Raw genomic sequence first — 26,315 nt, forward strand, 5'->3', positions numbered from 1 at the left:
AAAAACAGTGAGGAGATTAGATGCACTCGCAGCCTTTTACAGTTGGCTCTTAGTTCTGCATCTCTGTGCAAGAGGCGTCACTACAATCCCTGATTCGAATCCAGGCTGTGTCACATCCGGCCGTGATAGACCCATAAGGCAGCGCACAACTGGCCCAGCGTCGTCCGAGTTTGGCCGCGGTAGGCCGTCATTGACAATAATATTTTTTTCTTAACTGACTTGCCTAATTAAATAAAGGTTAAAAAATGTATATATATCCAGGGGGAGGAATACAAATTCCCATTCGAAACACATCAGGGTCAAATGTGCCCATAAGGCCAGAAGAGAGCATTACTGCCATGGCTGGAGCTGATTCCAGATCAGTGTATGACACAGGAGATTGATGGCACCTTAATTGGGGAGGATCGTCTTGTGGTAATGGCTGGAGCTGAATCAGTGGAATTGTATCAAACACATGGTTTCCATGTTATGAGCCTCCCTCCCTTCAGCAACCTCCACTTGTGTATAGGGTCTGTCTGGTGTGTGTTCATTCACTGATGTCCGCAATTAGACTGGTCTGAGAACAGCAACTAGACACTCATTATTTTCCAATTAAAATCAAATATACCTTATTGCCATGGCTATAAAGATATTATTGCCAAAGCTGTTTATAATGGCCTAATAACATTATGTTATTGATTTAGAATGTAGTTTGATCTGAGTTAGATAATGTAGCCAAGTTGTCCACTGTTAGGTTTCATTTCCATCTGTACTATAATCTAAGTTATGATGTACAAATGTGAAGTTCTACTCCTGTTGGTAGTATAGAGGGGCAGGATCTTAATTTGATCACTCTTTTGTTGCTGAGAATTTTCCTGCACTTCAGGAAATGCAAATTTGTTGTGTATTCAAGGTTTAAAAAGGCTTCTAAAAATATTATTTTCATAATTTGCCCTAACCAACCCCTAGAAAACATTTCCTTTAATTATAATCCACATAATAATTTACCTTTCCCGTTGCTGCAGGATTATTTTCCTGCTGTAGCAAACTGGCTCAAATGAACATCCTACATCTGTAGTCCGTATTGACCCTCTCCATATCATCATAATCAGAGTCAGATTAAATCAGGAGGGCTGGGCAGTCCAGGAATGGGAGGCACAAGAGGGGAGAGGTGGGCTGGAGGTTATGGAGGGGTGGGAGGAGAGGGGTGAGAGGCTATAGGGGGACCAGAAAGGATAGCAGACTTTTTGGGGGGTTGTAGAGAAGGGGAGAGGGGTTAGAGGAAGCAGGGGGTCCAAAGTTTTAGAGTGGGGTGTATTCGGAGCTGGCCAGAGCCTCGTAGGGGTGTGTTGTTTTAGGGGTCCCGGGGGAGGCAGTCTAAGGGGTCAGGGGTGGTTGAGATTGGGGAGGTTGGAGAGCAGAGGAGGAGGGGGATAAGGGGGATAATCATGTTACTGTAATGCTGTTAGGCCCAGAATCAGTGCAGGGCGTGGAAAGCAATTTCTGGGCACTCGAGTTGTCTGGCCCAAGGTATGTCATTTAAAGTGACTGAATGTGCATCCCCCTCTAACTCCATCCCTTCATTCCTCCCGCCACCCCCTTATTGTCTATTCTATTTCTTGAGTAAACACTTGATTGGAATGAGAAGTAGTCGACTTTGGACCACCAGCCAGAGAGCACAGAAATGGACCTGAATCTCAAGAACACTATGCACAAAAATACGATTTCACATTCAAACACAGAACCTTCTTCACCATCTCTCCATCTCTACCTGCTCTCTATCACTCCATCTCTTTCTCCTCATGTCTCGTGTCCTGTCCTCATTTCTCCTCACGTATCTTGTCCTGTCCTCATTTTTCCTAATGTCTCGTGTTTGGTCCTCATTTCTCCTCACGTCTCGTGTCCTGTCCTCATTTCTCCTCATGTCTCTTGTCCTGTCCTCATTTCTCCTCAAAACTTTATTTTTCACCTTTGTCCCTGTTTATTCCCTCCATCCTGGGGTTCTCTCCCCCAAACCTCTCCTCTTTCACCCTGCTTCAATTTAAGATGTGTTAACTTGTGAGTAGGGCCAGGAGTTTCACCTGTATGGCCAGAAGGTCTATAACCAAGGCCAGGAGTTTCACCTGTACGGCCAGTAGCTTAATAACCAGGGCCCAGAGTTATTCCTGCTCAGGTTACGTGGTCACGCCAGGAAGAGTTAAGAGAAAATGTATTACCTCTCTCCTCTCTTCGGCCCCAGTGTAAGTGCTCTATTTCTCTATTTCTGTTTTGGGGCCTAAGTATTTGTTGTGCCACGGTACAGTACATGTTTCTGATGAGGATAGGAGCGATGAGAAAAGCATTCTTTAATTTGTTTTTCTGTTTGTTTTCTTTTCCTCCCTCTCTCCTCTCTTTTAGAACGAAGAGGGCGACACTTTATCTGGTAGCCAAGTTTACACGTCGTCTGACAGAAAGAGGCTTCAAACAAACAATCTCTACTCTTAAAGTAAACACTAGTGTTAACTGGCCTAAATATTTACCTTTTCGCTCTATTCATCCCTCTATCCGTCCTGTCTTTCACGTTGATGCGCCACACGCTTTGAGATGGCTATCACACACTCAGTGTATCAATCATTTGGGTACACATGCAACATATGGGCCCTCTAGCCTTTAGGGTGCAATTGTAGGAGGGTTGTGTGTGTGTGTGTGTGTAAACTCTTGAGACATGTTGACAGAAGAGGTAAACTGTGGAGGTACACTCACAAGCACAGAGGGAGGAAGGAAGATAGAGAGAGAGAGTGGGGATAAGTGTGTTGGATAAGTATGTTTTCATAACAGTTTCCATAATAAAAATAAAACACACAAGCACACACACACACACACACACACACACACACACACACACACACACACACACACACACACACACACACACACACACACACACACACACACACACACACACACACACACACACTATGACTGCACCTCCAGTAGAGCAACGCCTTAGGAAGGAAATGCTAGGGTTTAAAATGACACACAATGACAAAGACACAAACACACACAAACTCTCAGATAACGTCACTCACACAGGACAAGTTCATTCACGTAAATGCACTCTACTAACCATAAGTCCCACACATATGTATGTACACACATACACTCACCCTGCATCTCTCAATCTCCCTCCACAGCCATTGTGTTTATATGTTTGTTTAACGGTCTACACATCGCTGCTTTTGTTTTGTTCTCTCAAGTTGCCCCGACAACCACTTTTAAACACTGTTCCTGTGTGTATGTGTGTGTGTGTGTGTGTGTGTGTGTGTGTGGGGTGTTGAAGCTGACAGTGTTATAGCTGTGCATCAGTTGACACCCAACACACAACACTAATCCCACTATCACCCCCAGACACTACACTACACACAACACTAACCCCACTAGCAACCCCAGACACTACACACAACACTAACCCCACTAGCAACCCCCAGACACTACACTACACACAACACTAACCCCACTAGTAACCCCAGACACTACACACAACACTAACCCCACTAGCAACCCCAGACACTACACTACACACAACACTAACCCCACTAGCAACCCCAGACACTACACACAACACTAACCCCACTAGCAACCCCAGACACTACACTACACACAACACTAACCCCACTAGCAACCCCAGACACTACACTACACTACACACAACACTAACCCCACTACCAACCCCAGACACTACACTATACACTAACCCCACTACCAACCCAGACACTACACTATACACTAACCCCACTACCAACCCCAGACAATACACTATACACTAACCCCACTACCAACCCCAGACACTACACTATACACTAACCCCACTACCAACCCCAGACACTACACTATTCACTAACCCCACTACCAACCCAAACACTACACACAACACTAACCCCACGAGCAACCCCAGACACTACACGTAACACTAACTCCACTAGCAACCCCAGACACTACACTACACACAACACTAACCCCACTAGCACCCCCAGACACTACAGTACACACAACACTAACCCCACTAGCAACCCCAGACACTACACACAACACTAACCCCACTAGCAACCCCAGACACTACACTACACACAACACTAACCCCACTAGCAACCCCAGACGCTACACACAACACTAACCCCACTAGCAACCCCAGACACTACACTACACACAACACTAACCCCACTAGCAACCCCAGACGCTACACACAAACACTAACCCCACTAGCAACCCCAGACACTACACTACACACAACACTAACCCCACTAGCAACCCCAGACAGTAGACACAACACTAACCCCACTAGCAACCCCAGACACTACACTACACACAACACTAACCCCACTAGCAACTCCAGACACTACGCTATACACTAACCCCACTACCAACCCAGACACTACACTATACACTAACCCCACTACCAACCCCAGACAATACACTACACACTAACCCCACTACCAACCCCAGACACTACACTTTACACTAACCCCACTACCAACCCCAGACACTACACTATACACTAACCCCACTACCAACCCAAACACTACACTATACACTAACCCCACTGCCAACCCCAGACACTACACTATACACTAACCCCACTACCAACCCAAACACTACACTATACACAAACCCCACTAGCAACCCCAGACACTACACACAACACTAACCCCACTAGCAACCCCAGACACTACACTACACACAACACTAACCCCACTAGCAACCCCAGACACTACACTACACACAACACTAACCCCACTAGCAACCCCAGACACTACACACAACACTAACCCCACTAGCAACCCCAGACACTACACACAACACAACACTAACCCCACTAGCAACCCCAGACACTACACTACACACAACACTAACCCCACTAGCAACCCCAGACACTACACTACACACAACACTAACCCCACTAGCAACCCCAGACACTACACTATACACAAACCACACTACCAACCCCAGACACTACACTACGCACTACACACAACACTAACCCCACTAGCAACCCAACCACTACACTATACACTAACCCCACTGCAACCCCAGACACTACACTATACACTAGCCCCACTACCAACCCAAACACTACACTATACACTAACCCCACTACCAACCCAAACACTACACTATACACTAACCCCACTAGCAACCCCAGACACGACACACAACACTAACCCTACTAGCAACCCCAGACACTACACTACACACAACACTAACCCCACTAGCAACCCCAGACACTACACTACACACAACACTAACCCCACTAGCAACCCCAGACACTACACACAACACTAACCCCACTAGCAACCCCAGACACTACACACAACACAACACTAACCCCACTAGCAACCCCAGACACTACACTACACACAACACTAACCCCACTAGCAACCCCAGACACTACACTATACACAAACCACACTACCAACCCCAGACACTACACTACGCACTACACACAACACTAACCCCACTAGCAACCCAAACACTACACTATACACTAACCCCACTGCAACCCCAGACACTACACTATACACTAGCCCCACTACCAACCCAAACACTACACTATACACTAACCCCACTACCAACCCAAACACTACACTATACACTAACCCCACTAGCAACCCCAGACACTACACACAACACTAACCCTACTAGCAACCCCAGACACTACACTACACACAACACTAACCCCACTAGCAACCCCAGACACTACACTACACACAACACTAACCCCACTAGCAACCCCAGACACTACACACAACACTAACCCCACTAGCAACCCCAGACACTACACACAACACAACACTAACCCCACTAGCAACCCCAGACACTACACTACACACAACACTAACCCCACTAGCAACCCCAGACACTACACTACACACAACACTAACCCCACTAGCAACCCCAGACACTACACTACACTACACAACACTAACCCCACTACCAACCCCAGACACTACACTATACACTAACCCCACTACCAACCCAGACACTACACTATACACTAACCCCACTACCAACCCCAGACAATACACTATACACTAACCCCACTACCAACCCCAGACACTACACTATACACTAACCCCACTACCAACCCCAGACACTACACTATTCACTAACCCCACTACCAACCCAAACACTACACACAACACTAACCCCACGAGCAACCCCAGACACTACACGTAACACTAACTCCACTAGCAACCCCAGACACTACACTACACACAACACTAACCCCACTAGCACCCCCAGACACTACAGTATACACAACACTAACCCCACTAGCAACCCCAGACACTACACACAACACTAACCCCACTAGCAACCCCAGACACTACACTACACACAACACTAACCCCACTAGCAACCCCAGACGCTACACACAACACTAACCCCACTAGCAACCCCAGACACTACACTACACACAACACTAACCCCACTAGCAACCCCAGACGCTACACACAACACTAACCCCACTAGCAACCCCAGACACTACACTACACACAACACTAACCCCACTAGCAACCCCAGACAGTAGACACAACACTAACCCCACTAGCAACCCCAGACACTACACTACACACAACACTAACCCCACTAGCAACTCCAGACACTACGCTATACACTAACCCCACTACCAAACCCAAAGACACTACACTATACACTAACCCCACTACCAACCCAGACACTACACTATACACTAACCCCACTACCAACCCCAGACAATACACTACACACTAACCCCACTACCAACCCCAGACACTACACTTTACACTAACCCCACTACCAACCCCAGACACTACACTGTACACTAACCCCACTACCAACCCAAACACTACACTATACACTAACCCCACTGCCAACCCCAGACACTACACTATACACTAACCCCACTACCAACCCAAACACTACACTATACACAAACCCCACTAGCAACCCCAGACACTACACACAACACTAACCCCACTAGCAACCCCAGACACTACACTACACACAACACTAACCCCACTAGCAACCCCAGACACTACACTACACACAACACTAACCCCACTAGCAACCCCAGACACTACACACAACACTAACCCCACTAGCAACCCCAGACACTACACACAACACAACACTAACCCCACTAGCAACCCCAGACACTACACTACACACAACACTAACCCCACTAGCAACCCCAGACACTACACTACACACAACACTAACCCCACTAGCAACCCCAGACACTACACTATACACAAACCACACTACCAACCCCAGACACTACACTGCACTACACACAACACTAACCCCACTAGCAACCCAACCACTACACTATACACTAACCCCACTGCAACCCCAGACACTTTGACACTGCCCCACTACCAACCCAAACACTACACTATACACTAACCCCACTACCAACCCAAACACTACACTATACACTAACCCCACTAGCAACCCCAGACACAACACACAACACTAACCCTACTAGCAACCCCAGACACTACACTACACACAACACTAACCCCACTAGCAACCCCAGACACTACACTACACACAACACTAACCCCACTAGCAACCCCAGACACTACACACAACACTAACCCCACTAGCAACCCCAGACACTACACACAACACAACACTAACCCCACTAGCAACCCCAGACACTGTCTTGTGTCACTAACCCCACTAGCAACCCCAGACACTACACTATACACAAACCACACTACCAACCCCAGACACTACACTACGCACTTCACAACACTAACCCCACTAGCAACCCAAACACTACACTATACACTAACCCCACTGCAACCCCAGACACTACACTACACTAGCCCCACTACCAACCCAAACACTACACTATACACTAACCCCACTACCAACCCAAACACTACACTATACACTAACCCCACTAGCAACCCCAGACACGACACACAACACTAACCCTACTAGCAACCCCAGACACTACACTACACACAACACTAACCCCACTAGCAACCCCAGACACTACACTACACACAACACTAACCCCACTAGCAACCCCAGACACTACACACAACACTAACCCCACTAGCAACCCCAGACACTACACACAACACAACACTAACCCCACTAGCAACCCCAGACACTACACTACACACAACACTAACCCCACTAGCAACCCCAGACAGTAGACACAACACTAACCCCACTAGCAACTCCAGACACTACGCTATACACTAACCCCACTACCAAACCCAAAGACACTACACTATACACTAACCCCACTACCAACCCAGACACTACACTATACACTGCCCCACTACCAATCCCAGACAATACACTTAACCCCACTACCAACCCCAGACACTACACTTTACACTAACCCCACTACCAACCCCAGACACTACACTATACACTAACCCCACTACCAACCCAAACACTACACTATACACTAACCCCACTGCCAACCCCAGACACTACACTATACACTAACCCCACTACCAACCCAAACACTACACTATACACTAACCCCACTACCAACCCAAACACTACACTATACACAAACCCACTAGCAACCCCAGACACTACACACAACACTAACCCCACTAGCAACCCCAGACACTACACTCACACAACACTAACCCCACTAGCAACCCCAGACACTACACTACACACAACACTAACCCCACTAGCAACCCCAGACACTACACACAACACTAACCCCACTAGCAACCCCAGACACTACACACAACACAACACTAACCCCACTAGCAACCCCAGACACTACACTACACACAACACTAACCCCACTAGCAACCCCAGACACTACACTACACACAACACTAACCCCACTAGCAACCCCAGACACTACACTATACACTAACCCCACTACCAACCCAAACACTACACTATACACTAACCCCACTGCCAACCCCAGACACTACACTATACACTAACCCCACTACCAACCCAAACACTACACTATACACTAACCCCACTACCAACCCAAACACTACACTATACACAAACCCCACTAGCAACCCCAGACACTACACACAACACTAACCCCACTAGCAACCCCAGACACTACACTACACACAACACTAACCCCACTAGCAACCCCAGACACTACACTACACACAACACTAACCCCACTAGCAACCCCAGACACTACACACAACACTAACCCCACTAGCAACCCCAGACACTACACACAACACAACACTAACCCCACTAGCAACCCCAGACACTACACTACACACAACACTAACCCCACTAGCAACCCCAGACACTACACTACACACAACACTAACCCCACTAGCAACCCCAGACACTACACTATACACAAACCACACTACCAACCCCAGACACTACACTACGCACTACACACAACACTAACCCCACTAGCAACCCAAACACTACACTATACACTAACCCCACTGCAACCCCAGACACTACACTATACACTAACCCCACTACCAACCCAAACACTACACTATACACTAACCCCACTACCAACCCAAACACTACACTATACACTAACCCCACTAGCAACCCCAGACACTACACACAACACTAACCCCACTAGCAACCCCAGACACTACACTACACACAACACTAACCCCACTTGCAACCCCAGACACTACACACAACACTAACCCCACTAGCAACCCCAGACACTACACACAACACAACACTAACCCCACTAGCAACCCCAGACACTACACTACACACAACACTAACCCCACTAGCAACCCCAGACACTACACTACACACAACACTAACCCCACTAGCAACCCCAGACACTACACTAGACACAAACCACACTACCAACCCCAGACACTACACTACGCACTACACACAACACTAACCCCACTAGCAACTCCAGACACTACACTATACACTAACCCCAGACACTACACTATACACTAACCCCACTACCAACCCAGACACTACACTATACACTAACCCCACTACCAACCCCAGACAATACACTATACACTAACCCCACTACCAACCCCAGACACTACACTATACACTAACCCCACTACCAACCCAAACACTACACTATACACTAACCCCACTGCCAACCCCAGACACTACACTATACACTAACCCCACTACCAACCCAGACACTACTCTATACACTAACCCCACTACAAACCCCAGACACTACACTATACACTAACCCCACTACCAACCCCAGACACTACACTATACACTAACCCCACTACCAACCCAGACACTACACTGTACACTAACCCCACTACCAACCCCAGACACTACACAATATACTAATATGCTTCATTTGTAAAGGTGTTGGAGTGTACCCCTGGCTGTCCGTAAATTGTAAAAACAAGAAAATGGTGCCTTCTGGTTTGCTTTATATAGTGAATTTGAAATTATTTATACTTTTACTGTTGATACTTAATGTCACGAATTCCCCCAGTACTGCTGCTCATTCTGTTCACCCGCTCCGGAGGTCTATGTCACCAGCTTACGAGGAGACACTGAACTGGATTCATTACCACCAACCCCAGAATGTCTTGTGTCATTATGCACACCGTGTTCCCATTCCCCTGATTAGTATATTATATATGTGCCTTCTGTTCCCCATTGTCCTTGTTGATTATTGTTCCAATGTCCGTTGGTCTTGTTGTTTCGACTTTCGTGCTGCGTGTAGTGTGCACATGTTATTTCAGGTCTCGTCCCGTGTAGTGTTATTACGGGTCTCGTCCCATGTAATCTTTAGATGTTTGAACCCCGTTCTTTTGTTTGGGTTCATCCCTGTGTATTTCATATACCTCTTTGTTTTGGGCTTTGTCCCCGTGCCTTTTTCATGACATGTTGTATTTTGGGTGGAGTAATAAAATCCCCTATTACGTTCTCTTGCGCCTGTCTCCGATCCTTATACAACGTGATACTTAAGTATATTTTAGCAATTACATTTACTTTTGATACTTAAGTATATTTAAAACCAAATACTTTTGGACTTTTACTCAAGTAGCATTTTACAGGGTGACATTCAATTTTACTTGAGTCAATGTCTATTAAGGTATCTTTACTTTTACTCAAGTATGACAATTGGGAACTTCTTCCAACACTACCCCCACTTCCAACCCAGACACTACACTATTTCACTATACACTACCCCCACTTCCAACCCAGACACAACACTATACACTACCCCCACTTCCAACCCAGACACTACACTATACACTACCACAACTTCCAACCCAGACACTACACTATTTCACTATACACTACCCTCACTTCCAACCCAGACACTACACTATACACTATACACTACCCCCACTACCAACCCCAGACACTACACACTACACACTAACCCCACTACCAACCCCAGACACTACAGACTACACAATATATTCAGTCTGCTCCAGACAACAATTACAGCCTTAATGAAGGCTTTATGAATGCCATATGACACCCCTATGTCAGGTTTAAGAATATGTTGGCTAATATCAAATCAAATCAAATCAAATTTTATTTGTCACATACACATGGTTAGCAGATGTTAATGCGAGTGTAGCGAAATGCTTGTGCTTCTAGTTCCGACAATGCAGTAATAACGAACAAGTAATCTAACTAACAATTCCAAAAAAACTACTGTCTTATACACAGTGTAAGGGGATAAAGAATATGTACATAAGGATATATGAATGAGTGATGGTACAGAGCAGCATAGGCAAGATACAGTAGATGATATCGAGTACAGTATATACATATGAGATGAGTATGTAAACCAAGTGGCATAGTTAAAGTGGCTAGTGATACATGTATTACATAAGGATGCAGTCGATGATATAGAGTACAGTATCTACGTATGCATATGAGATGAATAATGTAGGGTAAGTAACATTATATAAGGTAGCATTGTTTAAAGTGGCTAGTGATATATTTACATCATTTCCCATCAATTCCCATTATTAAAGTGGCTGGAGTAGAGTCAGTGTCATTGACAGTGTGTTGGCAGTAGCCACTCAATGTTAGTGGTGGCTGTTTAACAGTCTGATGGCCTTGAGATAGAAGCTGTTTTTCAGTCTCTCGGTCCCAGCTTTGATGCACCTGTACTGACCTCGCCTTCTGGATGACAGCGGGGTGAACAGGCAGTGGCTCGGGTGGTTGATGTCCTTGATGATCTTTATGGCCTTCCTGTAGCATCGGGTGGTGTAGGTGTCCTGGAGGGCAGGTAGTTTGCCCCGGTGATGCGTTGTGCAGACCTCTCTACCCTCTGGAGAGCCTTACGGTTGAGGGTGGTGCAGTTGCCATACCAGGCGGTGATACAGCCCGCCAGGATGCTCTCGATTGTGCATCTGTAGAAGTTTGTGAGTGCTTTTGGTGACAAGCCGAATTTCTTCAGCCTCCTGAGGTTGAAGAGGCGCTGCTGCGCCTTCCTCACGATGCTGTCTGTGTGAGTGGACCAATTCAGTTTGTCTGTGATGTGTATGCCGAGGAACTTAAAACTTGCTACCCTCTCCACTACTGTTCCATCGATGTGGATGGGGGGGTGTTCCCTCTGCTGTTTCCTGAAGTCCACAATCATCTCCTTAGTTTTGTTGACGTTGAGTGTGAGGTTATTTTCCTGACACCACACTCCGAGGGCCCTCACCTCGTCCCTGTAGGCCGTCTCGTCGTTGTTGGTAATCAAGCCTACCACTGTTGTGTCGTCCGCAAACTTGATGATTGAGTTGGAGGCGTGCATGGCCACGCAGTCGTGGGTGAACAGGGAGTACAGGAGAGGGCTCAGAACGCACCCTTGTGGGGCCCCAGTGTTGAGGATCAGCGGGGAGGAGATGTTGTTGCCTACCCTCACCACCTGGGGGCGGCCCGTCAGGAAGTCCAGAACCCAGTTGCACAGGGCGGGGTCGAGACCCAGGGTCTCGAGCTTGATGACGAGCTTGGAGGGTACTATGGTGTTGAATGCCGAGCTGTAGTCGATGAACAGCATTCTCACATAGGTATTCCTCTTGTCCAGATGGGTTAGGGCAGTGTGCAGTGTGGTTGAGATTGCATCGTCTGTGGACCTATTTGGGCGGTAAGCAAATTGGAGTGGGTCAAGGGTGTCAGGTAGCGTGGAGGTGATATGGTCCTTGACTAGTCTCTCAAAGCACTTCATGATGACGGATGTGAGTGCTACGGGGCGGTAGTCGTTTAGCTCAGTTACCTTAGCTTTCTTGGGAACAGGAACAATGGTGGCCCTCTTGAAGCATGTGGGAACAGCAGACTGGTATAGGGATTGATTGAATATGTCCGTAAACACACCGGCCAGCTGGTCTGCGCATGCTCTGAGGGCGCGGCTGGGGATGCCGTCTGGGCCTGCAGCCTTGCGAGGGTTAACACGTTTAAATGTCTTACTTCGGCTGCAGTGAAGGAGAGACCGCATGTTTTCGTTGCAGGCCGTGTCAGTGGCACTGTATTGTCCTCAAAGCGGGCAAAAAAGTTATTTAGTCTGCCTGGGAGCAAGACATCCTGGTCCGTGACTGGGCTGGGTTTCTTCCTGTAGTCCGTGATTGACTGTAGACCCTGCCACATGCCTCTTGTGTCTGAGCCGTTGAATTGAGATTCTACTTTGTCTCTGTACTGGCGCTAGGCTTGTTTGATAGCCTTGCGGAGGGAATAGCTGCACTGTTTGTATTCAGTCATGTTACCAGACACCTTGCCCTGATTAAAAGCAGTGGTTCGTGCCTTCAGTTTCACACGAATGCTGCCATCAATCCAAGGTTTCTGGTTAGGGAATGCTTTAATCGTTGCTATGGGAACGACATCTTCAACGCACGTTCTAATGAACTCGCACACCGAATCAGCGTATTCGTCAATGTTGTTGTCTGACGCAATACGAAACATCTCCCAGTCCACGTGATGGAAGCAGTCTTGGAGTGTGGTCGGACCAGCGTTGGACAGACCTCAGCGTGGGAGCTTCTTGTTTTAGTTTCTGTCTGTAGGCAGGGATCAACAAAATGGAGTCGTGGTCAGCTTTTCCAAAAGGGGGGCGGGGCAGGGCTATGATATAGTCATCATAGCACAACACTGCCCCACTACCCCATCCCAGAGATGGCATTACTCACCCTGCTTCAGACAAATACAGCCAGTGACTCCCTTATGAAGTCTCTGAATGTCATATAATAACTCAATGATAACTAGTCTCTGTAGCTCTGACTGATATCTGACCAATGACCCCACAGACTGTCTGGCTTTGGTAGAGAGGGTGCATGTCAGCTCTACCTAGGAATATTACCATTCTGCTAGCTCATTTGACCATAGGGGGAAATAATGTTTTGTCTACTGTGTAAATACTGTAAAGCCAGTCTGATTGAGGGATGAGTGTTTGTTGGATTCACTGCAGTAGTCTAATGTTTTGGTGTGCTGTAACAGTGGTTATAGTCAGTGGCTGGGAGACAGTCTTTGGGCCCACGCCCTTACCCCCTTCCTCGCCCTCTCCCCCTCTACCTCCCACCCCACCCTGGTATGTGGGAACCTCTCACGAATACCAGCATGCACGACGGTGTCCTGCCACTGAACTACGTCACCCCCCCCTCCCCCACACACACACACACTCACACCCCCACTACCCTTATCGCCAGCATCGCATCACAGAGAAGCATGCTTCCTACTCTACACACACACACACACACACACACACTTTCAAACACACATGTGCAGTTGAAGCTAGACACACACATGTTCTTTGGTATGTATGTGCTGGTGTGTGTTCTGTCTGAGATTTGGGGAGATGCCTATCTAAACCCTACAGGATGACTGTGAAGACAGATAACAGATGGGAAGATAGGCAGGGAGGGAGGAAGAGAGGAGTAATGACTCAACATAGCTGCCTAGCTGTTTTATCTACTGCTTCCCAATTTACCTGCGTATCTCTGTCTCCTGGTACATACACGTGCACACACACACACCAATACGTTCATTCTCATACAGTGTCTTCGGAAAGTATTGAGACCCCTTGACTCTTTCCACATTTTGTTATGTTACAGCTTTATTCTTAAATTGATTATGTTCTTTTTAAAATCGAAAACAGGTGTTTTGACATTTTTATAAATAAAAAGCAGATACCTTATTTACATAAGTATTCAGACTCTTTGCTATCAGACTCAAAATTAAGCTCAGATGCATCCTGTTTCCACTGATCATCCTTGACATGTTTCTACATCTTGATTGGAGTCCACCTGTGGTAAATTGTATTGATTGGACATGACTTGGGCAGGCACACAACTGTCTATTAGGTCCCACAGTTGACAGTGCATGTCAGAGCAAAAACCAAGCTATGAGGTCGAAAGGAATTGTCCATAGAGCTCCGAGACAGGATTGTGTAGAGGCACAGATCTGGGGAAAGGTACCAGAACATTTCTGCGACATTGAAACTTCCCAAGAACACAGTAGCCCCGTTCATTCTCAAATGGAAGAAGTTTGGAACCACCAAGACTCTTCTTAGAGCTGGCCGCCCAGGCCAAACTGAGCAATCTGGGGAGAAGGGTCTTGGTCAGGGAGGTGACCAAGAACCCAATAGTTACTCTGACGGAGTTCCAGAGTTCCTCTGCACTAGAGTTCCTCTCAGGACCTCAGACTGAGGTGAAGGTTCACCTTCCAACAGGACAACAACCCTAAGCACACAGCCAAGACAATGCAGGAGTGGCTTTGGGACAAGTCTCTGAATATCCTTGAGTGGCCTTGCCAGAGCCTGGATTTGAACCCAATCAAACATCTCTGGAGAGACCTGAAAGAAGCTGTACAGCAACGCTCCCCATCCAACCTGACAGAGCTTGAGAGGATCTGCAGAGAAGAATGGGAGAAACACCCCAAATACAGGTGTACCAAGCTTGTACCGTTATACCCAAGAAGACTCGAGGCTGTAATCGCTGCCAAAGTGCTTCATCAAAGTACTGAGTGAAGGGTCGCAATACTTATGTAAATGTGATATTTCAGTTATTATTTTTAATAAATTACCAAACATTTCTGATAACCTGTTTTTGCTTTGTCGTTATGGGGTATTGTGTGTATATTGCTAAGAAGGAAAAAAACGATTTAATACATTTTAGAACAAGGCTGTAATCTAACAAAATGTGAAAAAAGTCAAGGGGTCTGAACTTTTCGAAGGCCCTGTAGTTGCAAATAAACAAAGAACAGACACAGTGTTACTCACATGTACAAATTCAAATTTATAGACAAACTCAATTGAATGAGCTTCATTGGCATAAGTCAAACTCTCTGAGACATATCTTGCACAATCTCAGTCATACTCTCACTGAGATGCACAAACACGCGCACACAATTAGTAGCCCGCCTGGAGGCTGTGTGTCCTGGTAATAAGTGCTTGTTGATGTTTTCCAAAGTAATAGAAAGAATAAACAAGGCGTAACCTTTTAATTGAGTGATGACATGACGATGATGGAGAGATAGCTAACAGCTCCTTGTAGAGCAGACAAGGAGTGTGTTGACGCTCCCTCCATCCATCTGTACGCCTGGCCTAATCCTCTCTCTCTATTTGGTTCTTCTATAGACTCTCTGTCTATTTGGTTCTTCTATAGACTCTCTCTCTCTGGTTCTTCTATAGACTCTCTGTGTCTATTTGGTTTTTCTATAGACTGTCTGTTTACATCCCCTTTTTTAGAGTCCTACTTTATCATTGTCTTTCCTTTCTTTCTCGCTTCTTTCTCTCTGTGTTTTTCTACTGTCTTCTTTCTTTCCAGCTCTATCTGCCTCTCCCTCTTCCTCCTCCCATCCCTTTGTCTGCTTTGAGAAGGCTTGTCAGAGCCCTGCCAGTGGTAATCTTAGTGACAGACTCTGTGCCACCCACCAACACACACACCAGGCTAGAGGGCTGTCTGAGCATGACCCCCCCAGTCTCAGCCCTGCAGCCATATCCAACATCTGGTCCAGTCATGTAGACCAGAGGAGTATAGTGCCACTCTACTTCCTGTTTCATCCCTCCAACTCCACCTCCTATCCATTCTCTCTCTCATTCTCTCTCTCTAACTCTCTCGTTCTTTTTGTCTTTATTTATCTTTCACTCTCTCTAAACAATACATGCTTGTTCAATGAACCGTAAACAATTAATGAACATGCACCTATGGAACGGTTATTAAGACACTAACAGCTTACAGAAGGAAGGCAATTAAGGTCGCAGTTATGAAAACGTAGGACAATAAAGAGGCCTTTCTTCTGACTCTGAAAAACACCATAAGAATGATGCCCAGCGTCACTGTTCATCAGCGTGAACGTGCCTTAGGCATGCTGCAAGGAGGCATGAGGACTGCAGATGTGGCCAGGGCAATACATTGCTATGTCCGTAATGTGAGAAGCCTAAGATAGAGCTACAGGGAGACAGGACGGACAGCTGATCATCCTCGCAGTGGCAGACCGACCACGTGTAACAACACCTGCACAGGATCGGTACATCCGAACATCACACCTGCGGGACAGGTACAGGATGGCAGCAACAACTGCCCGAGTTTACACCAGGAACACACATTCCCTCCATGTGTGCTCAGACTGTCCGCAATAGGCTGAGAGAGGCTGGACTAAGGGCTTGTAGGCCTGTTGTAAGGCAGGTCCTCACCAGACATCACCAGCAACAATGTTGCCTATGAGCACAAACCCACCGTCGCTGGACCAGACAGGACTGGCAAAAAGTGCTCTTCACTGACGAGTTGCGGTTTTGTCTCACCAGGGGTGATGGTCGGATTCACATTTATCGTCAAAGGAATGAGCGTTACACCAAGGCCTGTACTCTGGAGCGGGATTTGGAGGTGGAGGGTCCGTCATGGTCTGGGGCGGTGTGTCACAGCATCATCGGACTGAGCTTGTTGTCATTGCAAGCAATCTCAGCACTGTGCGTTACAGTGAAGACATCCTCCTCCCTCATGTGGTACCCTTCCTGCAGGCTCAACCTGACATAACCCCCCAGCATGACAATGCCACCAGCCATACTGCTCGTTCTGTTTGTGATTTCTTGCAAGACAGGAATGTCAGTGTTCTGCCATGGCTAGCGAAGAGCCCGGATCTCAATCCCATTGAGCACGTCTGGGACCTGTTGGATAGGAGGGTGAGGGCTAGGGCCGTTCCCCCCAGAAATGTCTGGGAACTTGCAGGTGCCTTGGTGGAAGAGTGGGGTAACATCTCACAGCAAGAACTGGCAAATCTGGAACAGGCCGTGAGGAGGAAAATAACTGCTGTTGACAGTGAGAGGACTCTTCTTTTTTTCTGAGTTTATTTTGCTATTGCATAATATTCTAAAATTTTGTTCTGGACACACACATTCTCCGACATACACAACAACAGTAGACATGTGTTAGGCACACACACACCAGTTTGTACCAGTTTCCGAAGAGTTGGCTCTTTGAGGAAGATGTGTCACAGACACAACTCACCTGGACAGAAGGCCCAGCCCAGAGAAGACACAACTCACCTGGACAGAAGACCCAGCCCAGAGAAGACACAACTCACCTGGACAGAAGACCCAGCCCAGAGAAGACACAACTCACCTGGACAGAAGACCCAGCCCAAAGAAGACTCAACTCATCTGGACAGAAGACAGCAAGAGAAGACAACTCACCTGGACAGAAGACATATCCCAGAGAAGACAACTCACCTGTACAGAAGACCTAGCCCAGAAAATAGACTACTCACCTGGACAGAAGACAACCCAGAGAAGACACAACTCACCTGGACAGAAGACCCAGCCCAGAAAATAGACAACTCACCTGGACAGAAGACAACCCAGAGAAGACACAACTTACCTGGACAGAAGACCCAGCCCAGAGAAGACAACTCACCTGTAGTCCCAGAGCAGACACACCTCACCTGCAGTCCCAGAGCAGACACACCTCACCTGCAGTCCCAGAGCAGACACACCTCACCTGCAGATACAGAGCAGCAGATCTCCCAATGTTCCACCAGCTGCTGTCCGGGGACTCTGACTTGATGCCGAAAACTACGGAACTAAAATACCTGTGTCAACACCTGATACCAGCTAGCTAGCTAGGTAGGTTGCAATGGAGCCCACTTCACCTGGAATAGCTAACAAACGTTACCAGCGCTGTATAAGCTGTGTTTTTTACACCCTTGTCTGGGACAATATTGACATACTGTGAGTTCCAATGTGGGAATTGTTTGCTAATGGAGGATTACAGGGAATGAGGTGGCTATGCTTAGCAAACAAATCTCAATTCTGCTCAAACTTCTGGGGAAAATGCAAATGTTTATGGCTGGACGCCGCTCGAGCCTGATGGATGTTTCCTCGCCTTGTCATCTGTCCCTATCCGAATGGCCTGTGTCGTCTCCATCTGCTTCTCACCTTCCATCCTGTAGTGAAGTAGACGGCGATCAGTGATGGTCCCATGTCACAAGTTGTTGAAACCGAAGGCAGCGGCATGCTGCTAAGCGGGCGGGAGCTGACTCCAACTACGCTGACTTTAGCAGTGTCTTCTTTCCCTCTCTCTGGATTCCCGCTCCTTTCCCTCTCTCTGCATTCCCGCTCCTTTCCCTCTCTCTGGATTCCCGCTCCTTTCCCTCTCTCTGGATTCCCGCTCCTTTCCCTCTCTCTGCATTCCCGCTCCTTTCCCTCTCTCTGGATTCCCGCTCCTTTCCCTCTCTCTGGATTCCCGCTCCTTTCCCTCTCTCTGGATTCCCGCTCCTTTCCCTCTCTCTGGATTCCCGCTCCTTTCCCTCTCTCTGGATTCCCGCTCCTTTCCCTCTCTCTGGATTCCCGCTCCTTTCCCTCTCTCTGGATTCCCGCTCCTTTCCCTCTCTCTGGATCTTTTTTATTTTTTATTATTTAATATTTTATTTAACCTCTATTTAACTAGGCAAGTCAGTTAAAAACAAATTCTTATTTACAATGACGGCCTAGGAACAGTGGGTTAACTGCCTTGTTCAGGGGCAGAACGACAGCTTTTTATCTTGTCAGCTCAGGGATTTGATCTAGCCACCTTTCGGTTACTGGCCCAATGCTCCAACCATTAGGCTACCTGCCGCCCCAAATCTGAGACAGGGCGTACGCTATCCTGCTTCTTGTGGGCCCGTGAAAGGCTCAATGAATTGTGTGAGGGGTGGAAATGGGAAGATTTCTACATTCCTTCTCCGGCCGTTGTATTGGGCAGTCCAATGGTGAGAAATGTCTCAGGACCTGGAGAAAAAATGTTGTGCTCTCCAGGAGCACGAGTACAGGACACCAATAAGCTGCTCCATTTTAAATCAGCATCAGGAAATTGAGTCTATCATAGTTCATGTGGGATTCAATAGCATTATGAAGGGCATCTCAGAACAGCTGAAGATGAATTTTAAATAACGGATTGGATCACTACTTGACACCAACAAACGCTCCATAATATTTCTCCCTCTGCACTCCCTGAATCAAGGCATTGAACGGTTCAGCAGACTTTTAGCCCTCTAACTGGCAACGAGACAATTGCAGCTCTGTGGGTGTAAAATGTATTTACAATTTTGGTAACTTCTGGAAAAAAAGCTTGTATTATAAGGAGTGAACTAAAGGGTGATGCCTCTGGAATTTATACACTGATTGAGTTGGTGAAGTTATGGAGATTGTATTCCTATTAGAGAGACGGCGAGAGAGAGACAGTTCCTCAGTTTAGGGTTGTCACGCCCTGACCATAGAGAGCCCTCGGTTCTCTATGGTGTTTAGGTCAGAGCGTGACTGGGGGGGGTTATCTAGTTTATAGATTTCTAGGTTGGTGGTTTGTGTGGTTCCCAATTAGAGGCAGCTGGTAATCGTTGCCTCTAATTGGGGATCATATTATTAGTTTTTTATCTCCACCTGCATTTGTGGGATATTGTTTGTGTTAGTGTGTTTGAGCACTACGTCGTCACGGTCTTTGTAAGTTTTACTTTGTAATTAAAGATGTGGAACTCAATTCACGCTGCGCCTTGGTCTGATCATTTTCAAGAACGTGACAAGGGTTCTTTAATGTTGATTGGAGATGAACAATGTTTGCAAGTCTGTGCCATGTTACTCAGCTTTGATTATCTTCGAAATATGTAATTAATAAACATGAACACAATGGCATCAATACTAAGATAAGGTACATTGATTTAGCAATAACAAAACAAGATATAACGTTACAGCTCTCATCTGTTATATTAATCCAATGACTGAAACAAAAATACAAGTAGTTAGCAACATCAGTCTAACCAGCTAACAATGACAGGTGAACATGTAGCTAACAATGTTAGATAGCTAGCATAAAAAGAGACACATAAAGTTGTAATAATGACTAAAATATTCTTAACCTATTGACAACGTCATTAGTAAAACAGGGGGAAAACATATACCTTACTTACAGTTTTGGTATTCACGCACAGTGATAAATAAATTGGTCAGAAAGGAAATAATGTCCAAAACTGAGATTTGAGTTCACAGCAGTAGGTGGCGAGTTGCACTTTGTAAGGAACTAAAACACTCTGCCTTTTTGTGATAACTGTCATGTAATCACTGAGTTCTTGAAGGGACAGGCTTTCTTACAAGGAGGATGGGATCCACCCAAATAATTTCCTGGATCCTTTCACAACATTATAAGGCTGCGTTGAGACAATGTCTTATCAATGACCCAAGCCCAGCTCATTTAATCCCTACCATTGTGTCGCTAAGTTGTCTATGAAACAAAGATAAATTAAATAAAGAATGATAGTACAAAGCTTTGGAGGACCTTAAATGAAATTCTGGGGAAAAAGGCAAACTCAGCTCTATCTGTAATGGCATATTTTCTCAATTCCATCCAATAAATATGACCACTGCCCTGGCGTGAGAGAGGCTATTTGGGACAGGCTTTACTACACGTCCATAGAGATGATGGCAGTCTGGCACTTCGGATTGCAAGTTTACAAACAAAAGGATGTCACGCCCTGATCTGTTTCACCTGTCATTGTGCTTGTCTCCACCCCCCTCCAGGTGTCACCCATTTTCCCCATTATCCCCTGGGTACTTATACCTGTGTTCTCTGTTTGTCTGTTGCCAGTTTGTTTTGTTTCGTCAAGCCTACTATCATTTTTCCCTCTGTTCCTGTCTATTGATTCTTCCTCTTTTTCCCAGTTTTGACCTTTTCTGCCCGCCCTGACCCTGAGCCTGCCTGACGTCCTGTACTGTTGCCCCGCAACTCTGGATTACCAACCTCTGCCTAACCTGTCGTTTGCCTGCCCCTGTTGCTGTAATACACATTGTTACTTCAACACAGTCTGCATTTGGGTCTTACCTGAAACGTGATAAAGGATGCTTCTTCGTTCAAGCATATAAAACTTACAGACGTTCTAATATAAAAGATGGGAAAACTCAAATGTTCCTCATAATTCCTCTAATTCTAGTACCTCATAAGTGCAATAAATGAAGGCTATTGTGTGCAGTAAATAATTAAACTAATAATGCTCTGGTTGTTGTATACAAATACAAATGAACTATTTGGCTCTAACACCATCATTCATTGAATCAGATGGCTCATTCATCACAAAACCAACTGATATTTCCAACTACTTTAATGATTTTTTAATTGGCAAGATTAGCATATTTAGGCATGACATGCCAGCAACAAATGCTGACACTGTGTCACGCCCTGGTCTAAGTATTTTGTGTTTTTCTTCATGTATTGGGTCAGGCCAGGGTGTGGCATGGGGTTTTTGTATTGTGGTGTGTTTTGTCTTGGGGTTTTGGTGTGTATGCATTGGGATTGTAGCTAGTGGGGTTATCTAGCAAAGTCTATGGCTGTCTGGAGTGGTTCTCAATCAGAGGCAGGTGTTTATCGTTGTCTCTGATTGGGAACCATATTTAGGCAGCCATATTCTTTGAGTTTGTCGTGGGGGATTGTCCTATGTGTCGTTGTTCCTGTCTCAGTGTTAGTTTACACAAGTATAGGCTGTTTCGGTTTTCGTTAAGTTCTTTGTTTTGTAGTGTTTGTTATTGATTCGTGTTTTACGTTCGTTCATTAAACATGGATCGCAATCTACACGCTGCATTTTGGTCCGACTATCCTTCACACCTAGAAAACCGGAACACACTGCACATCCAAGTTTGTCTTATCAAATAATGAAAGACAAGCACTGTAATTTGAAATTCTGTAAAGGTAATGTGGAAGAGGTGAAAAAAATATTGTTGTCTATCAACAATGACAATCCACCGGGTCTGACAATCTGGATGGAAAATTACTGAGGATAATAGTGGACGATATTGCCACTCCTATTTGCCATATTTTCAATTTAAGCCTAATAGAATGTATGTGCCCTCAGGCATGGAGGGAAGCAAAAGTCATTCCGCTACCTAAGAATAGTAAAGCCCCCTTTACTGGCTCAAATAGCCGATCAATCAGCGTGTTACCAACCCTTAGTAGACTTTTGGAAGAAATTGTGTTTGACCAGATACAATGCTTTTTTTCAGTTAACAAATTGACAACAAACTTTCAGCATGCTTATAGAGAAGGACATTCAACAAACACAGCACTTACACAAATGACTAATGATTGGCTGAGAGAAATTGATGATACAAATATTGTGGGGGTTGTTTTGTTAGACTTCAGTGCTGCTTTTGACATTATCGATCATAGTCTGCTGCTGGCAACTTGTGTTATGGCTTTACACCCCCTGCTATATTGTGGATAAAGAGTTACCTGTCTAATATAACACAGAGGGTGTTCTTTAATGAAAGCCTATCCAACATAATCCAGGTAGAATCAGGAATTCCCCAAGGCAGTTGTCTAGGACCATTACTTTTTTCAATCTTTACTAAAGGCATGCTATTGGCTTGAAGTAAAGCCAGTGTGTCTCTATGTTGATGACTCAACACTATATACATCAGCTACTACTGAAATGACTGCAACATTGAATAACACAGTACTGCAGTTAGATTCAGAATGGGTGGCAAGGAATAAGTTAGTCCGTAATATTTCAAAAACTAAGGGCATTGTATTTGGGACAAATCATTCACTAAAACCTAAACCTCAACTAAAACTTTTAATGAATAATGTGGAAATTGAGCATGTTGAGGTGACTAAACTGCTTGGAGTAACCCTGGATTGTAAACTGTCAGGGTCAAAACATATTGATACAACAGTAGCTAGGATGGGGAAAGTCATTAAGCTTGAGGCCCTGGGTCTCAACCCCATCCTGTGCGATTGGGTCCTGGACTTCCTAACGGGCCGTCCTCAGGTGGTGAAGGTAGGAAACATCATCTCCTCCTCAATGATCCTCAACACTGGGGCCCCACAAGGGTACGTGCTCAGCCCCCTCCTGTACTCCCTGTTCACCCATGACTGTGTGGCCATGCACGCCTCCAACTCGATCATCAAGTTTGCAGACGATACAATAGTATGCTTGATCACCAACAATGACGAGACAGCCTATAGGGAGGAGGTGAGGCCACTCAGAGTGTGGTGTCAGGAAAACAACCTTTCACCCCCCCCCCGTATCCATATCGACGGGACAGCAGTGGAGAAGGTGGAAAGTTTTAAGTTCCTCGGCATACACATCACAGACAAACTGAAATGGTCCACCCACACAGACAGTGTGGTGAAGAAGGCGCAACAGTGCATCTTCAACTTCAGGAGGCTGAGCAAATTTGGCTTGTAACCTAAAACCCTCACAAATATTTACATATGCACAATTGAGAGCATCCTGTTGGGCTGTATCACCATCTGGTACGGCCACAGCACCGCCCACAACCGCAGGGCTCTCCAGAGGGTGGTGCGGTCTGCACAACGCATCACCGGGAGCAAACTACCTGCCCTCCAGGACACTGACAGCACCCAATGTCACAGGAAGGCCAAAAAGAACATCAAGGACAACAACCAGCCGAGCCACTGCCTGTTCACCCCGCTACCATCCAGAAGGCGAGGTCAGTAGAGGTGCATCAAAGCTGGGTCAAAGAGACTGAAAAATAGAAACTATCTCAAGGCCATCGGACAGTTAAACAGCCATTACTAGCACAGAGAGGCTGCTGCCTGCATACAGACTTTTGACCAAATCATTGGCCACTCTAACAAATGGATCACTAGTCACTTTATTAATGTCACTTTAATAATGATGTTTACATATTTTGCATTACTCATCTCATATGCATATACTGTATATTATACCATCTATTGCATCTTGCCTATTCCGCTCGGTCATTGGTTATCCATATATTTATGTAAATATTCTTATCCCATCCCTTTACTTAGATTTGTGTGTATTAGGTAGTTGGTGTGGAATTGTCAGATTACTTGTTGATATTGCTGCACTGTCAGAACTAGATGCACAAGCATTTCGCTACACTCGCATTAACATCTGCTAACCATGTATATGTGACCAATACAATTTGATTTGATTTGATTTTGACTGTGACAGGGCCAGTGTGTGTGCTGTCTGTCTGTGTGTGGGGGAGGTCCGTGGCCCCTGGGGAACCAATAGCATGTCACTGTGTGCAGTCAGGGGCCTCTCCAGCCTATTAGAGGCCCACAGTGGAATTCTCAGTGAAACAGAGATCAACAGTGACAGAGACACTACAGCTGTGTGGATACATGCACTTAGGGTGGCTTTCTCTCTCTGTTGTTTCTTTCATTTCATCCTGCTGTCTTTTATTGCTCCATGCTATGGTGATCCTTTGTATTATCTTAGTTTGCAATTTTATAGCAATAATGTAATTTGTCTGTATCCCTCACTAACAGCTTAGAAGTAACATATAACAAAACTGAACTGGTTTCATATGAAGGTATGGGTGTTGCCACGGGCGGATTGGACATCTGGCAATTCTGGCAAATGCCAGATGGCCTGGTCCATTTTTTAGTTGGGTGGGTTGGTCAAAATTGACATACATTAAAACATTTTTTATTTATAAAATTACAAATAAATAAAAAAGGTGACATGGCCAGGGGCCCATGGGCCTGTTAATAGTTTTTTAAAAATAATTTTATATTTTTGTGAAATGTTTCTGTTATACTGATATATAATGATTCTTTGGCTGATCAGTGGGAAACGGCCGGCCAACCTGCCAAGATAGTCCGGCCCGGTTTTCTGACAGGCTGATTTGAGGTCATGCGGCATCAGCAAAGAGACCTGCTCCAACTCTTTCATCAGTTAGATATAGACAGCCAAGATAAAGATCGTATAAAACAGAAAGGGTGCCTATAAATGTAGAAAGAGCACATTCTACATTGTCACCTCACCCAAAACGTAACATATTTGGGTGACTAAAACCATGATTTGGTGATAAAGTATTCTTATGATTCCTGTAATGGAAGTGTGTGCCAAGACCCTGTGCCTGTTTCTCTGGGGCCTGCTGCTGTAATGAGCGAGCCCCTCCCCTCTCCCCCATGCGCTCAAAAGAAAAA

This window comes from Oncorhynchus tshawytscha, linkage group LG13 (assembly GCF_018296145.1).
Source record: "Oncorhynchus tshawytscha isolate Ot180627B linkage group LG13, Otsh_v2.0, whole genome shotgun sequence".
Taxonomy (NCBI): Eukaryota; Metazoa; Chordata; class Actinopteri; order Salmoniformes; family Salmonidae; genus Oncorhynchus; species Oncorhynchus tshawytscha.